Source organism: Uranotaenia lowii, chromosome 2 (genome assembly GCF_029784155.1).
Source record: "Uranotaenia lowii strain MFRU-FL chromosome 2, ASM2978415v1, whole genome shotgun sequence".
In the NCBI taxonomy this organism is placed as follows: Eukaryota; Metazoa; Arthropoda; class Insecta; order Diptera; family Culicidae; genus Uranotaenia; species Uranotaenia lowii.
Genome location: NC_073692.1, coordinates 215,493,129 through 215,511,160, shown reverse-complemented (window position 1 = coordinate 215,511,160; position 18,032 = coordinate 215,493,129). Strand labels below are relative to the sequence as shown.

General features: G+C 39.3%; 1 protein-coding gene and 1 long non-coding RNA gene across 5 annotated transcripts in view; both read right to left on the bottom strand.

Moving 5' to 3' along the window:
* LOC129746044 (mucin-2-like) overlaps positions 1-18,032 on the bottom strand; it is a 639,333-nt gene that overhangs the window by 314,769 nt on the left and 306,532 nt on the right. The gene's annotated exons all lie outside the window — the stretch shown is intronic.
* On the bottom strand, positions 375-1,478 carry LOC129746046 (uncharacterized). The gene is made up of 3 exons (XR_008737227.1): positions 1,168-1,478; positions 671-1,104; positions 375-603 (listed from the first exon to the last, which is right to left on the bottom strand). It is a non-coding gene; the product is annotated as an uncharacterized LOC129746046 (long non-coding RNA).

The following is an 18,032-nucleotide window of genomic DNA, read 5'->3' as shown; positions in this document are numbered from 1 at the left end:
GGTAGGCTCATCTGATTCTATCTTTGCTTAAAGTTGCAATAATAACAGAGAATTGGAAGTATCAAATGTTGAACCGAATGCGGAAAAAAAGCTTGCACGCTAGAAACTATTAAACCATTTATAATTAAAAAATAACCATTTTTGACCTTTTCCCGGGAAATGCCATTTTATGAGTTCTCCATGAGAACCCATAAAATGACTTTTCGGGGAGAAGTTGAAATATGGTTATTTTTCAACCGTAAGGGATAACATTAAAGAAGTAGGAAAATGGTTACTTTTGAACCGAATGTCCAAAAGCAGCTTAGCACGATTTTACGAACTTCAAATTAGGAAATAAATAAAAAAAATCTTCATTTTCCAAATTGTTTATTTGCATTACATATGTTGCTGGAATTGGTAGACCCATTTTAAATGTTTCTGCTGACGTTGAGTAGTAGCGGGTGGCAAACGGGTGTCAGAGTGAAGTCATGGCTGGGAAGCACTAATCCGAGGGTCGCTGACGACGATGGGCATCATCACTCAATCATGCGCCAGGCAAACATATCAGCTGGTCGACCGGCTCGTCAATCTTGATTTTTTTCTCCGTGGGCAGTACCGGAATTCCTACAAGAGGTATTTAAAAATGGTATAAGCATTGTTGTAGTCTTACTATATATAGGTTTTTACTCACCATGGTACTATGCACGGAGTTTCTCGGGAATATGAATCGATACCATTATTTCTGTTCATGTTGTACTTTAATCCGTCGTACTCTAACGAAACCGGAACAGCTCCCGGTTCAACTTTCTCCTAATCGACCCGCATTTCCTCTTCCCTGCGATACGGGAAGGTGCGTTTGCTCGATCAAAAAACCACCACCTCTGCCGTTGAACTTGGTTCCGGAGACTTTGATAACGACGACCGCGGATTCCGGTGGTTTCTGTTTACCGCAGTTATGTGCGATTAGCGCGGATTGACGGAGGGATTGCTGCCGGTTGTTCATCGATGCGTGCCCGTTCCGTATCTGAAAATGTTTTTTTTTTGCAGCCCAGATAGGGTGTCCGGCCAACCCGTGGTAAGCTGACGACGGAGCCGATGACGATACGGAAGATTCGTTTTGTTTTTCTGCAAAGAAATTTGTAATGAAATTTAAAAAATCATCTTTCCTAAGCACTCAATTAAAATTACCTTTTGACAGAATGGGATCTTCCAGTCGAAGAAGTTTGAACAAATCCGGTGGAATCCAAGCCTAGATTGAACTTGGGTTAAAAACGAATGTAACGCGTACAACTTCGTCGTTTTTCACTTCCAAAATAAAATGGCGAAGCTTTGGCTATCGAATTTTTAACCATATTTGGTTAATGCGCTTAAACTTCAAAAATGGTTGATTTTGTCGCTTGAAAAATTTTTAAAAAATAACCATATCGGCAGTTTGGGGGCAAAAACGATAAAATGGTTATTTGTGAACCACAAATGGTTAAACATAAATGAGCGTGTGGATAGAAATATACCCTTTCTCGGTTCAACCAAAGTTCAGTGATAAAGAGAGCCTTAACTAGGCATGCTCCTAATCTTGGCATGCCCAAATGTATTTCGGTGATTATAATTCTGCATGCCGATCAATTATAAAAGTTTATTGACATTTCGTACTTCCGACTTTTTGAAACCAATACAGTACATTGTTGTGCTTCCTTTCGGGATATTATCAACGAATTCGCGGTGGCTGTTGTTGTATTAGTGAGGCAAGTTATTTTCTAGAGACGGCCAATTTAAGGAACTCGGAAAGAGCCACAATTTTGAGCGGGGCTACAATAAGAAGCATTTCAATAAACAGTTTGATGGGATTTATCTCAAATTATCAACAGCTTTAAAGCTAGGACATATTTTTACTGCATTTCTGGCTAGTAAGCAATCATTAGGTGCACATTACAGGATGGCTACAATCAGAGGAAATCTAGTCAGCTATGCTTTCGGGGCCAAGGTTATTAAATTATGTACAATCAATTTAATTCGACAATTAAGATTTAAAAAACGGACAAAACGGATAGAAAATTACAAAACAGACAATATTTAGCAAAACTGACGAAATTAAAGAAATGAAAAAAATTGACAAATGTGAAAAATAACAAAATTCGCAAAATTGACCAAATGGACAATATTAAAGAACTTGACACAACACAGCAAAATTTATTTCCTGTAAAATTACGCAAATGCCATGTGATAAAAAGGAGCAGGACATTTACCGTAATTTTACAGGTCGTTAACATAATTACGTGACATTAAATTTTTAGTGTACAACTTTTTTACAGGACATGTGCTATAATAATAAATGAATCTTCGTTCATTTTCAAGGAAAACAATTTAAAATTACAGATTTTGTTAATTCCAGGTGATTTATTTTAAAGGTTGCAGTTTTTAGTAACACTTAATAGTCAATTTTTTGTCTGTAAATTGACAAAATTTGTCAAAGGGAGAGAAATGAGAAAGACGAAAAAAAGAATTGAAAAACTTGTCGATAATTATCAAATAAGAAAGATTGACAAAAGAGACTATATTGAACCAAATTGAAAAAAAATGACAAAAATGACTTATTTGACAAAATTAAACAATTTAACAAAATTTTAAAAGCTGGTGTAATGGACTAAATTACAAAAAGGGGCCGTTCACATACCACGTGGACAACTTAGGGGGAGGGGGGGTGTATGGAAATGTCCACGCTTGTCCACGGAGAGGGGGGTAGGGGTTTGGGTCATGTCCACGTGGACATACTTGCTGTTTGAATCTAAAAATTACAAAGCTTTCCAGTTTAAGTTTAAACAATTAAAAACCACTTGAATGCAAGTAATAAATATAATAAATAGGAAATTTAAAAATTTTAAAATAATTGTATATCATGTAAAGCTATTTTTTTTTAAATCAACCATTCCAATAACAAATAGGCAAAAAGTAGTGTTTTCTAACTGTCAAATGAGTTTTTGGAAAAAAAAAAACAATTTCAAATCTGTCTACGTGGACATCCGGGGAGGGGGGTAGGGGTTTGCCAAATGTCCACGCTTGTCCACGGAGGGGGAGGGAGGTGTCAAAAATCTCATTTTTCTGTCCACGTGGTATTTGAACGGCCCCAAATGGCAAAATTGGTTAATTTTGTCAACTTGGTTCATTTCGATTTTTTTTTAATTTTGCCAAATATGAATTTATTTCCATTTTGCTAACGTTTTACAATTTCTTCCATTTTGCTATTTTTGTAATTTTTTTTTTAAATTGGATTCTTTTTTAATTTGTGTATTTTTGTTGATACCTGTCATTTCTGCTTTTGGCAATTTTGTCAAAATTTTGCCAATAAAAGCAATTTTACATAAAGTTTAAAATTTTATCAATTTTGCAAAGTTTATCAATATGGTAATTTTTAACAATTCTTGAAATTTTTTTCATTTTTTACTTTTGCAAATCTTGTCAGTTCCGATTATTTTGTCAATGCCGTAAATTTAGTTAATTCTGAAAACTTTGTCAATCTTGCCAATTTTGTCATTTATGTCAATTTGGTCAATTTTTTCAATTTTGTCAATTTTATCAATTTTATCAATTTTGTCATTTTTTTCAATTTTGTCAATTTAGTCAATTGAGTCAATTTAGTCAATTAAGTCAATTAAGTCAATTTTGTCAATTTTTTCAATTTTGTCAATTTTGTCAATTTTGTCAATTTTGTCAATTTTGTCAATTTTGTCAATTTTGTCAATTTTGTCGATTTTGTCAATTTCGTCAATTTTGTCAATCTTGTCAATTTTTTCAATTTTGTCAATTTTGTCAATTTGTCAATTTTGTCAATTTTGTCAATTTTGTCAATTTTTTCAATTTTTTCAATTGTGTCAATTGTGTTAATTTTGTCAATTTTGTCAATTTTGGCAATTTTGTCAATTTTGTCAATTTTGTCAATTTTGTCAATTTTGTCAATTTTGTCAATTTTGTCAATTTTGTCAATTTTGTCAATTTTGTCAATTTTGTCAATTTTGTCAATTTTGTCAATTTTGTCAATTTTGTCAATTTTGTCAATTTTGTCAATTTTGTCAATTTTGTCAATTTTGTCAATTTTGTCAATTTTGTCAATTTTGTCAATTTTGTCAATTTTGTCAATTTTGTCAATTTTGTCAATTTTGTCAATTTTGTCAATTTTGTCAATTTTGTCAATTTTGTCAATTTTGTCAATTTTGTCAATTTTGTCAATTTTGTCAATTTTGTCAATTTTGTCAATTTTCTCAATTTTGGCAATTTTGTCAATTTTGTCAATTTTGTCAATTTTGTCAATTTTGTCAATTTTGTCAATTTTGTCAATTTTGTCAATTTTGTCAATTTTGTCAATTTTGTCAATTTTGTCAATTTTGTCAATTTTGTCAATTTTGTCAATTTTGTCAATTTTGTCAATTTTGTCAATTTTGTCAATTTTGTCAATTTTGTCAATTTTGTCAATTTTGTCAATTTTGTCAATTTTTTCAATTTTGTCAATTTTGTCAATTTTGTCAATTTTGTCAATTTTGTCAATTTTGTCAATTTTGTCAATTTTGTCAATATTGTCAATTTTGTCGGTTTTGTCAATTTTTCCAATTTTTCAATTTTGTCAATTTTGACAATTTTGTCAATTTTGTCAATTTTGTCAATTTGAAAATTAAGCGTTCATCTTTCGAGGATATGGTGACTAGCATCTTAAAAATGGTAGAATCACCAACCCATAGAACATTGGCGTGGATGACTTGAACTCTAACCTCTCCGCCTAAACGAAGACTGTAAGGACTTGGAAACTGATCAAGCAAATGGAACCAAATTTTGCTAAGAGAGGAAATTCATACAAGTATTACATTTATTTTGGCAGGATTTTGGAACTTATTAGCAAAGAAATACAGAGTCTTAATTCCAGATACCAAATATCCATTGATCATATTTTGAGATCTAAAGAAAAATTCACAAAATAAACTTCATTCTATTGAAATTCGAATTTCTAGTAACGACATTCGTTTTAAGAAGTTGATTTCAAAGGATTTTGAAATTTAAAAAAAATGTGTGCTGACAAAGAAAAAATTCAATTCAATATCACACTGGGTCAGCTAGTGTTTGTGCTAGTATTGCCCTCCAGTGCCCATTTTTGCATTGATTCTTCCAACTTTTGGCACATAATGTAGATGTTTTCATCAGCAATCAGTTGAGAGAATTGAATTGAGTAGGGGAGGTAAGGGCATAATGGCCACCTTAAGGAAGACGCTTATTTAACCATAGAAAACAGCTATAATATGTGACTTACATCGTTGTTTCGTGTTCAGACACTAAAAATAGTCTGTTTCCTAACTCGCTGATACTTGAAAAAGTACATAAAAATGTTTAAAAATGTATTTTATAATTTTTCTTGAAAGCTGAAAATCAGTCACAGTAGGGGCATAATGAGAACCCCCACTGGGGCAGTATAAGCACCATTATAAGGGGCACGATAAGCGCTGCCTGCCGTAGAATGTAGCAATGAATTCAACTCGATGAAGTCAACTTAATTATAGAGCTACAGTTTGACTAGGTTCATCTGACGATTTGGCCTATTGGTAAAATGTAGGAGAGATAATAAGAGGATTCGAGCTCGATTCCTGGTGAAGGAGATTTTTTCATTTATTATTCATGATCGATGCATTTTGCACTAAACGGTGATTCGTAGATCCATCAAACAAAGCATTAAAAAAATGTATGTCTGTTTGCAGAGTACGAACAATTCACACATACTCATACATAGCCGTGTAATGAAAAAAACGCCTTGACCAGGAATCGAACTCGAGTATTCTGATTACCTCTCCGACACCTTACAAATAGACTTAATCGTCAAATGTAAACTAGTCAAGCTGTAGCTCTATAATTCAATTGACTTCATGGAGTTGAATTCGATCAATGGTGCTCTGTTCGCTCCGAGTCAAAAAGCTAGAGTACTGAATCAAAACAATCGAAAGATTCCCTTTTATTCAACCCCGGCATAGGAAAAGTTCAGATACCGGTATTTCGATAGGAACTTTCTATCTTCTTCAGTTCATGTTAAAGTAGAGATGCCTTTAAAAATTGAATATAGTGAATAGTTAAAAAAAATACTGATGGTAAAAATTGAGGAAGATTGTGTACAACATGTTGCAGTGCGTACATTATACATCAAGATGATTTAACGATCACAAGAGCTTATTTTCCGGTGCTCAAAAATTGCAATATTTTCGTTATATGTATATCTAGTTTTTCATGTTTCTGTAAAGATGAGAAGGAGATTATTTTTGATGAAAAATTTATGCAATAGAAATTCCCTTATTTCCCTACTTATAATAAAATAGGAGCCGATAGGCAGCTGAATTGAAAAACTTGTCGATTTATGTACATACACCATCATCTAATTTCAAACAAATACTTGCACATAGCTGCTGGGGCATAAAAAATCCTATAGCTACGCTCACAAATTACCAATTAAGAAACAAACCAACAGAGGCAACATTTTGGGCATTTCACACGCAATTACAACTGTTTGCTTGTGTACTTATTTGCAAACAATTTACCAAAGTCCTACATGTCGGTCGGTCATTCATTCAGAGACAGAGCTTAGCCTGTGAAAGTGCCACTTCAAAATTCAGTTGAGGACAAGTGCACACAGGATCGGCCGACAGTTGTAGTGAAATGTTCGGCCAATTTGTTGAACCCAACCTGGAACCCTCTTTCCGCTTTTCCGACTCCATCTCTTCCCTCTTGAACTAGTTTTAGGAGGTATGTAGGTAGTTTCGCATTCATGAATCGGTCATTCAAACCCATTTATTCACACTTCGCTTTTGTCCGGCAAACAAAGGACACATTTTCCAAACTCTGCTGAACCCATGGAGTGGAATGGATGTTGGTTGGTTGGTTGATTCAAGTTGGTTCCGTCGATTTTCCAGGATCACCCACCCACCCTTTGTCAGTCGATGCGAATGTGGGAAAACTTCAAATAACACTACTTTCCCGGCTTCGAGCTCTTGGAGTAGCATTTAATTAGGAGGTAATAAAATTTATGTGGGTTATTAGAGCCATAATTGATGCTCTCCGGCTGAGAGTGCACTGATTTTCCGCCATTCGTTATATTAGTGTCCCTGGCCTGGCCTTGGTGGTTTTCCGCCGGGTGCATATCGAGTGGATTATGTGGCTGAGAGCAACGTGGTGAGAAATTGCCTGTCCTAGGTGTCGAGAAATTCCTCAGTCGAGGCGTGATTTGTGTGAATGTGAACAAGGGAACTAGCGATGCATTTTATGAGTATGTCAAACATATTCAAAGCAATCGCTTGTAATAGTGACGGGACGGTAAAATTGAGCTTGTTTACATTCGTGTTATGGAACTGATAACGGTGAAATGTGTTTGGTTACTGTTGGTCCTTGAATTTATGTTCAACCAGTCACATTACTTCAAATATGTATAAGCTTAATATTTCCTATTTTCCAATAATTTCTTCAGTGTTGTTAAAATCCACAAAATGCACTGTCCAAACAAAAATTGTAGGCAGGAAGTTTTAAATTTGAAAAAAAAATATTGAGGAAATAATTCAAAAGCCCCTGAGCTATTCGTCATAGTTGCGCAGCTTCAGGCCCTGTGTTCGAATAAGGCAACGGGGCTCTCCATCGGCCGATGTCAGGCAAGTATTTTTTGTTTATTTTGAGATTCGTCCAGCGACTTCTAAGAATGCATGTGAGCACATACTTAGGCAGAAACTGCGGTAAATCCGTGCACCCATGGTAGATAACCAGCAAACAACAGAACAAACATTTTGAGATTCGTCCAGCGACTGCCCTTCAATTTGAAAACCTCTCTACCAAGAGCATGGATCACTCAAAATCTGGACGCATTAAAAAGGATCTATCTCGGAGCTATGTAAACGAAAAAAAAATGTTTTGTTCTCAAAATGTAGGATTTTTATTGCACTTTAAAGGAAGAATAACAAAAAAATTATTCCGATGTTTTTTTGATGAATTTTCGAACTTTTCGTCGAGTACCACTCATTATAGTTTGGACAATCTATCCACTGACCTCAGCGGCCATTTTATTCCACAATCTTTTTATCTCTATTGCATCTCGAGTCGTCCTACCATTCTTCTTCATCTTATACTTGACAATTGCCCAAAATTTTTCGATAGAGCGGAATTGAGGGCAGTGGGGTGGGTTGATGTCCTTTTCGACAAAATCCACCCGTTGGCCCGATACCACTGTACATACCTCTTAGCTGTAGTGGCAGCATGCCAAATCTGGCGAAAACTTTACTAGTCCTTTGTGAGAGTTAATGTACGAAAAAAAAACGTTTTTTAAGGCACTCCTCCTTGTACATTTCGGAGTCCATGGTCTTGTTTTTCACAAAAACCGGTGTTTTTCGTCCGCAGCTGCAAAAACCTTGCCAGATCAAACACTTTCTTGCCAATTTATCGACAAAAACGAATTTGAACTTGGTGGGGACATCACCCCGACCAGTGGCTTTGTAAAATTCTTGGCCAGGAAGCCACCCAAAATCAGGTTTCACAATTTTTGAACCAGACCACGTCGGGTTTTTGACGTGGGTGTCCAAAATTAATTTTCGCCTCGCGGCTTGCATTACGTGTAACTTTATTGGAACTTAAAGAATTTTTTTTTTTTTTTTAATTACGTCAATTTGTTTATTAGTGCTTATAAAATTATGTACAAGAGATCAAATTTCAATTCTTAAGTTAAATTCTAATTCATTCACATTAACTACTCTGTTTGAACAACTTTCAATGAAATTGATGTAACTAGCAAGCAAGCGTAGAATGGTTGTGCGAGTACTCCTATTCGTTCCCTCCAGCGAAGGCCTTAACAAATCATCACTTGATAAGCGCCGACCTCCAGCAGAGATGATAACTTGTTGTAGGCATCGAAAACTATCTCGAGCTCGTGCGCAGGCAAAAAATTTGTGTTCCAACGTCTCCACCGAACCACAGTGCAGGCAAAGATCGTCGTCGGCGCGTCGCATTGTGTGTAATAATTGCTGATGGGCTAATTTGCCATTTACCCACACGTAAAGAAGGCTCCGTTGGTGGGGCAACAGCAAACGAGAAAAAATATTCTTCCAAATTCGTCTCCAGTTTTCACTTGGGTGATCTCGCTCGACTCTCGGCTGCTCCGTTTGCGAAGTGAAAAAACTCTGTACCTACGTTTGAGGCAGTCATTAATTGTCTCAGCTGATCGGGAAGACTGGGGTAACTGGTGAGAATTTGTGTCAAGCAAGGAAGTGTTGTGGGGCTATTCGTTGATTGGCGATGAATGATGAAATCTTTATAAAAAGGCATCGATTCAATTTCACTCAGATGGCGGTTGAGGAGTAGCGCTTTACATTTCATTGCAGGGATTTGTAATTTTAATCCACCGTGCTCAACGTTGCGGGCAAGTTGTTGGATTGGAACTCGGGCGCAGTAGCCGCGCCATAAAAATGTTCCAATTGTTGATGTTATTTTGGCTATGTGTACGCTGTACGGCATAATTGTAGAGGATACGTACCATAGTTTGGAGGTGATGAAAGTGTTTAATAACGTAACCTTCTGATGTACAGTGAGCGTGCGAAGATTGTGAAGCCAGATCTGCCGACTAAAGTTTACAATTAGTTTTTCCCAATTTAACCGTATCATTTCACGAATGCAGTTAGTAAATATCAAGCCCAGAATTTTGATTTCTTTTGCCGTTTTAAGCCATGGTGCTGTTAAAGGGTTTCCATTTTGCGAACCTACGTCGATCGATGTGGTTTTTTGCTCATTTAGCAGCGCCCCTGAGACTTGGTGAAAACTTCTGAACAAATTGCGCATGTTGGAGATCTGTTCATTATTGGTAATGATAACGGTTATGTCGTCATTCCGAGTTTATCAGTACGAGCGTAACGGCACGTGTTTTTATGCGGAATATTCTAAGCGTATTTTCTCTGTGGAATCAGACTTTTGACGTAGTGGTTTCCGGTCTGCGAGTTAGTTTGAGGCCAGAAGAAGCGTAACGTAGTGAAGTTGTATGCCTCACTCTCGAGTAACGGTTAAATTTCAAGCCAGGATATGTTTTCTCAAAACTAAATCATCAAAATGGCCCTTCCCCAATCAACTTTTACTACCGACCAAACAACAACATCTTCAGAAGTATCACTTCTATCTAGCCTTAGTTCGGCGCCAGCCGCAAATCTGGTTGACCCTGGTTCACCCGGGTCGCTTGCTGGCACCAGACACCTGTGTATTTCACAGGCAAGTACCCCACCGCATATCCAATCCGAACATATTTCCGATGCACCGTACCTTTCAGCACCCACGCAATCAATCACCAATCAATGGACTGGCAGTAACACACCGTTACTTACACGTCACCACAGCAACAGTACCACCACACCCAGAAACCGAGCCTCAGCCTGCGAAGAATCGCTTAGTACATCATCAGAAGTACCACTTCAACACAGCCCTAGTTCGGTGCCAGCCGCAAATCTGGTTGTTCCAAGTCCTGGTTCACCCAGGGCGCTTGCTGGCACCAGACACCTGTGTATTTCACAGGCAAGTACACCACCGCATATCCAACCCGAACATATTTCCGATGCACCGTACCTTTCAGCACCCACGCAATCAATCACTAATCGATGGACTGGCAGTAATACACCGTCACTAACACGTCACCACAGCAATAGTACCACAACACCCAGAAACCGAGCCTCAGCCTGCGAAGAATCCCCTAGAACATCATCAGAAGTATCACTTCTACACAGCCTTAGTTCGGTGCCAGCCGCAAATCTGGTTGTTCCAAGTCCTGGTTCACCCAGGGCGCTTGCTGGCACCAGACACCTGTGTATTTCACAGGCAAGTACACCAACGCATATCCAACCCGAACACATTTCCGATGCACCGTACCTTTCAGCACCCACGCGATCAATCACCAATCGATGGACCGGCATTAACACATCGTTACCCACACGTCGTCACGGCAACAGCACCACATCCAGAAATAGAGCCCCAACCAGCGAAGAAACCTTGGTCCTCCAATGGAACGTGTGCGGCGCCAACCCACGCAGAACCGAATTACAACAACTTATCAGCCGGTACGATCCTGTAGCTATAGCCATCCAAGAGCTTCGCACACCGAACCTTAACGGGTATGTAAAAAACTATCGCTGGTTTTCAACTCCTAGCGCATTTCCCTACACTTCGAGTGCTGGCCTTGGAATCCGAAATGGTATCCCGGCATCCCAAGTTAGCCTTAATACATCCCTGCCTTTCTGCGCTGTCACCATAGAAGCACCCATAAAAGTTACGATATTATCCACATACCTTCCAAATAACGAGTCTCTCGAGTCCTTAAAAACTGAATTCGAGAATGTCCTCGATTCTTTATCTCATCCTCTTCTGATTGTTGGAGATTTCAACGCTCACAATGCCATATGGGGTGGTGAACGTACTGACCGTCGTGGACGATTCATAGAACAACTTGCTGCCGAAAATGTACTGATCATCTTAAATTCATTCGAACATACCTACTTCCATCTTCCTAATGGTACAACCAGTGCAATAGACCTATCCATGGCTTCCGTGTCAATTTGCAATCGCCTTTCATGGCAAGTGGAGAATGACCTTTCCGGCAGTGATCATTTCCCGATACGAGTAACAATTAACACATCACCAAAAAAGTTAACCAAACGCCCACGCTGGCTCGAAAATCAAGCTGACTGGCAGCTTTTCGAAAATGTATTACTAGAAAAACTTTCCCACAACACGACACCGAGTCTAGCTGAAATAACAGTAGCAATAGTTAAAGCAGCCGAGGCCAGCATCCCCCGTACAAGTGGCAACTGCTGCCGTAAATCAGTGCCCTGGTGGAACAAAGATGTACAAGAACTAATAAAAGATCGAAGACGAAAGTTGAGACGCCTGAGAATCCTTCCAGCAGACGACCAACAACGCGCCAGCGCTTTAAAAGAGTTCCAAGTATCTCGCAATGCGGCACGTCGTGGGATAGCGGAAGCGAAAAAAACGAGTTGGGAAAACTTTGTCGCCACTTTTACATCCGACACCCCCACAACAGTTATGTGGCAGAATTTCAATCGGTTCTCTGGGAAACGAAAATATTCCCGAATAGTACTTGAAACCCTAAACGGAATAACAGAGGACCACAAAAAAGTTGCAGAAAGCCTTGGAGACCATTTTCAGTCAATGTCCAATCAACCCCAATTACCATTTCCACCGCCACCACGTACCAGCCGGAAAAATGAAAAGGTAATGTCCGAGCTGAAAAGAAAATTCTCTATACAGGAGTTTTTCCACGCGACGAAATCCAAAAAAGGCAACTCTGTGGGACCAGATAGCGTAAGTAACGAAATGATTCGACGACTACCCATTACAACCAAAACGCAACTCCTCGACTGCTTTAACGAGCTGTGGGCGAATGGAACTTTTCTACCCTCTTGGAAAGAAGCCATAATAATACCCCTGGCAAAACCAGGGAAAGATCCTAAAAAAGCTGAAAACCACAGACCAATATCGCTAACGAGTTGTATTGGAAAAACTATGGAACGCATGGTCAACCGAAGGCTCGTTCAGTGGATCGAAGACCGAAATCTATGGAGCCGCAACCAATACGCGTTCAGAAAAGGAAGGGGTGTAGAACAATACTTAACAGAACTGGAGGCTGCCTTAGACAATCCATTTGAAAACAAACAACACTCTGAGTTGGCCCTACTAGATCTCAGCAAAGCATACGATACTGCTCAAAAAGCACCCATTCTCGATACTTTAGCTAGATGGGGAATTAGTGGAAATCCATATAATTTCCTCCAAGACTTCTTAACAAACAGATCGTTCAATGTACTGGTCGGTGGAACTTTATCCCAGTTGAAATCCATAGAAAATGGAGTTCCACAAGGATCAGTTCTTGCTGTAACACTATTCTTAATTGCCATGGAGCCGTTATTCGAAAGAATCCCCCGCGGAGTGCAAACATTCGTTTATGCTGACGACATAGTGTTACTTGTATCAGGGGCACAAGTGAAAAGTGTTAGGAAAAAATTGCAGAATGCTGTGACAAAAGTGATCGAATGGGCTGACGAGATAAATTTCACGATTTCTTCGGAAAAGTCAAGCATACTTCACATTTGTAAGAGAAGAAAACACAAAACGGTCCCCCAAATAACTATAAATGGTAAAATCGTTCCTGAAGTAAAAAAAGCGCGCATCCTCGGTACAACGTTCACTAAAACTTTAAACTTTTCGCCCCAAATTTTCGAAACCAAAGCAGCATTAGAGTCTCGCCTAAACCTCTTACGTGCAATAGGCGGTCGATCATATGGAGGTCAAAGAACATGCCTACTGAACATGTTCAAGAGTATAGGTGAATCAAAAATATTTTACGCAATTAACACTTTAGGGAGAAAAGGCATCAACTCGCTAAAACCACTAATGCCCAATTATAACTCCGGTATACGCATCGCTGCTGGCGCCTTGCGGAGTAGTCCAATATTATCCCTTCATGCAGAAAGCGGAACTCTACCGTGGATTTACCGATTAATAGAGCGCATGACAACATCCACCATTCGCACGCTCGAAAAACCACATGCTACAATCACTCCGGCCTCACAAAGGACACTTCAAGCATTCAAATCACTAACTGGAAAAGATGTTCCCAATGTTTGTAAATCCAGATCAGTTTGCACCCGACCATGGAATTTCAAAACTCCCAATGTAGACTGGTCGATCAAAAAAAGTTTTAAAGTAGGAGAAAGTAACCAAAAGGCAGTCCAACTGTTCAAAAACCACCTTGAACAACGCTATTTAAATCATCTCCAGATTTACACCGATGGTTCAGTTGCTAACAAACAGGTCGGATTTGGCATATCATGTGGTAATCGAGAGATCTGCTATCAACTACCGGAAGAGTGTACTATTTTTTCGGCGGAAGCTATGGCGATATTATTCGCACTTAAAACGATTGCCCACAAATCAAGATATTCGGTAGTCATTTTTTCTGATTCAGCTAGCGTTTTGGAGGCAGTGGAGTCTGGAAAATCTCTTCATCCATGGGTGCAAGAGATTGAAGAAAATCTCCAAAAACTTAAAGGAACCCTGTGTTGGATCCCCGGTCATGTAGGTATCGATGGAAATAGCAAAGCTGACGAATTAGCTGAAAAAGGTAGAAGTGGTCCGAAAATGTCAACTGAGACTCCAGCGCCCGACATCATCACATGGATAAGATCGGAGATAAGGCTTAAATGGGAAGAAGATTGGCTAGGTAACCGGCAACTTTTCTTGAGGAGAATCAAATCTACCACTTTACGCTGGAAAGATAGAAACATCCCCCTGGAACAACGTGCTCTGACTAGACTCCGAATTGGACACACCATGCTCACGCACTCAGAGTTTTTCACAAAAGGGATAACCACGTGCAACACCTGCAATCAACCACTAACAGTTGCGCATATTATTGGAGAATGCAGGTTATATGGGACAGAACGACAGAACTGTGGAATTGACCATGACGTATCGAGGGCGTTGAACGTGCTCAACGAGGACAACCTACTACAATTCTTGAGAAGTACTAAAATAATCCAAAAACTCTAGACATAAGTTAAAAATGTAAACTTTTCTTAAGAGGGCGAATGACCAAGTTGGTTAAAACCCTCTATAAATAAAAAATATAGAATAGAATAGAATAGGTTATGTCGTCAGCGTAAGCAACAATCAGGTCGTTTCCGCATACGGTTTCTAGGCGCCGTAGAAGCGGATGTAGATACAATACAAATAGATGCATTGAAAGAGGATCGCCTTGACGTACAGAGCGTAAAATAGGAAAAGGTGTCGAGAGGTGGCCATTAATGAGAAGACGAGATGTGGCGTTGTTAGCAATGTTGTTTAGCAGGTGTATCAAATCCAAATTCAAACCAAGGTCCGATAGAGTTTTGAAAAGGAAACTGTGTTCTACCCGATCGAAAGCGTGATCGAGATCAAACGATATGAATCGTTATGAAATTTACAGCACTAATAGAGAAAACATTTCCAAACAAAGTACTGTCAAAACATTCCAGATCCGACAACTAGGAGCGCTATGGTATAATAAACAGTGCGTCCAGATTTTGGATGATCCATGCTTTAGGTTGGTTTTGAGGTATGTTTTAACTGAAAGTTTGAAGCTGGCTCTGTTGGTTGTGATTTTCAGATATCCTGGAAGAGCGTTGTACTTCATCTTGCTGAAGTATTCAGGGGACTTTTTATTGTCTCTGTATTTACTCTGCTGAGCATCAGGTTTTCTCTCGACCTCGTAGGAAATCTGTGATTCTGCTGCTGAATTTGTTGATTGTGGTGGAAGACTTGGTGGTGTAGCTGGTAATGTACTTGAGTAACGCTTTGGAGTACTCTTAGTGCAGCTATTGGTAAAACAGATAGTGGAGCTTCGTGGAAAAGATTTTTGGTGGAGAAAAGTCTGGGCCGTTTATAAACAGCTTTTAGGCATCGCTTCTGCATTGTTTGGAACCGTTTAATATCCTCCTTCCTAGCTGCGCCCCAGATCGAGAACATGTACTGCAGCTTGGATTGCACAAATGCATGATACAGGCACGCTAGTTGTTTGGTCGGTACAAACCTCGAAAGCTTCCACATGATACTGTGAATAGCACTTAGATCTTTTCTAAGATAATCTATGTGTGCGTCCCATCTTAGACGTTCATCGAAGTTCAGACCCAGGTACTGCTACATACTTGGTCTTATCCAGGTTCAGTGAAAGAAGGTTTTTGTCAAAATATGATTTCAGTTCTTTCAAATCATTTGACATCTGGGAAATAATAGTCCCGACGTTATTATGTTCGTATGACAACGATGTATCGTCCGCAAACAGCCTGGGTTTACCTTGTAATTGTAGCTTGTGCAAATCATTCACATAAAATACGAAGAGAAGAGGCCCTAGGTTGCTACCCTGAGGGACTCCAACAGGCAGGTCTCCAAGGTCATTAGAAACCTGATTTATCTGGACGTACTGCTTTTTGATGGCTAGGTTACTGGCAAGTAGAAGGTTCGCATTACTCCTGATTCCATGGGCATGCAATTTTTGGAGATGTATCGTGTGGTCAATCGAGTCGAAAGCTTTCTATAAGTCTAAGAATAACACTCCCACCCAGCAAACATTTTTGTAGGTATATTTCTAACAAACTTTGCTATACGTTCCATATACATTAAAAAACCATCTTATATAACTCGAAAAAACAGCATTTACGTACTAAAGTGGAGGCAATATACACACATATTTTTAACTTCTGGCTTAAGCGATAAGAGTTGTAAAAATTGGAAGATATACAACACCTTTTACCGTACATCCTGACAGTATCCGAGAGAGCGCAAGTTTTGCTCTCAATGCATGCAAACCGTTGCCAGCGACAATATTTGCTGCTTCTCTCATTGGCCAGTTTATCCAAATGGACCCTCTGATTTTTAGAAATCTGGTTGCACTGCTTATCGCAAAGAGAACAACAAGGTTGTTTTCTCATTTGAATCCCGCACGCGGGAGACAAATTTGCAAACATGGCGGACTTTTGCCATATACGAGTCGGTAGACTTTAACTAACCATTTTTACGACCAGTTACTTGGTTTGGTAGGAATTACGATTCGCATTAACATTGTTAACGAGTTGAGCTGACATTTCTTATGCGATGTTATGTTTGCTGGGCATAAACTGTCGATTATCAAAAGCATTGTGTATGGCATCTACCAGTTCAGTTGCTGCTGTTTGAGTACTGGATCCTTCGCGAAAACCGTATTGATAGGTATACAGCAGGTTTATGGTGCTTCAGGAATTGTGAGACACGATCTTCTATTAACTGCTCCCGGATTTTACTGAACGTCGATAGTATGGAGATTGGGCGATAATTGCAGTAATCCGCCCTTTTTCCCGCTTCATAGATGGGCAGAACTCTAGCTATTTTGAGGAACTCGGGGAATTCACCATTGTTGAAACATCTTTTATCAGGGGGGCTAAAACGACATGATTGGCTATGATAAATTGTACTGGGATCCCATCTGGACCCGGACTTTTTGAAGCATCCAGCTTGTTTATTTTGATGATAACTTCTTGGTCTGTTGCTGGTGTAAGGTTTATACTGTCACCGTTTCCGATATCTCTTCGTGCACTTCCTCGAACATTTCTGGGAATTGAGACTGCTAGCTGAGTTCCGATGTTACAAAAATAATGATTGAATGCGTTGGCAACTGCCTTTTCATCATCCGTAACTGATCCATTCAGTTCTATTTTGATTCTTTCGCTTTGAGATTCGTTTTCTCCAATCAATTTGTTTAACTTTTTCAACATTTCTTTCTGGGTGGATTTCCGAAACAAAACTTCGGTGAGTTTCATCGGCGCCAAGTGCGTTATACGTGTATGACAATGTCACGTTAGGACGTTTTTGCTCTTCTAGTTTTGAGCGCGCGATAATCTTCGGTGAGTTGCTCCGGTGCCATACGTGTATGACAATGCCACGTTAGGACGTTTTGCTCTTCTCATTTTAAGCGCGCGATAAAATTGTGCATTGTACGTGTATGACAATGCCACGTTAGAACGTTTTGCTCTTCTCATTTTAAGCGCGCGATAAAATTGTGCTATGTACGTGTATGACAATGCCACGTTAGGACCATTTGCTCTTCTCATTTTAAGCGCGCGATATAATTGTGCATTGTACGTGTATGACAATGCCACGTTAGGACGTTTTGCTCTCCTCGTCATAAACGCGCGGTAATATTCGGTGAGTTGCACCGGTGCTAAGTACATTGTATGTGTATGACAATGCCACGTTAGGATGAAATAAAAACGCGGTGAACTCGATAGTGTGCGACGCGACGAACATTAAATATTTAACTTTGCTTTGATCACATCCCTTCCCAAAGGGAATCCAGATCTAATTTACCTTCCCCACTAACAAACCACCCTTCCTGTGACGACCGTGGAGATTTAGAGGTGTATTCGGTCTCTAGTAGCAACGGAAGTCGAACTAACAATCCTTCCCTTTCCCCGATGAACCGTAAGGACGTGGCC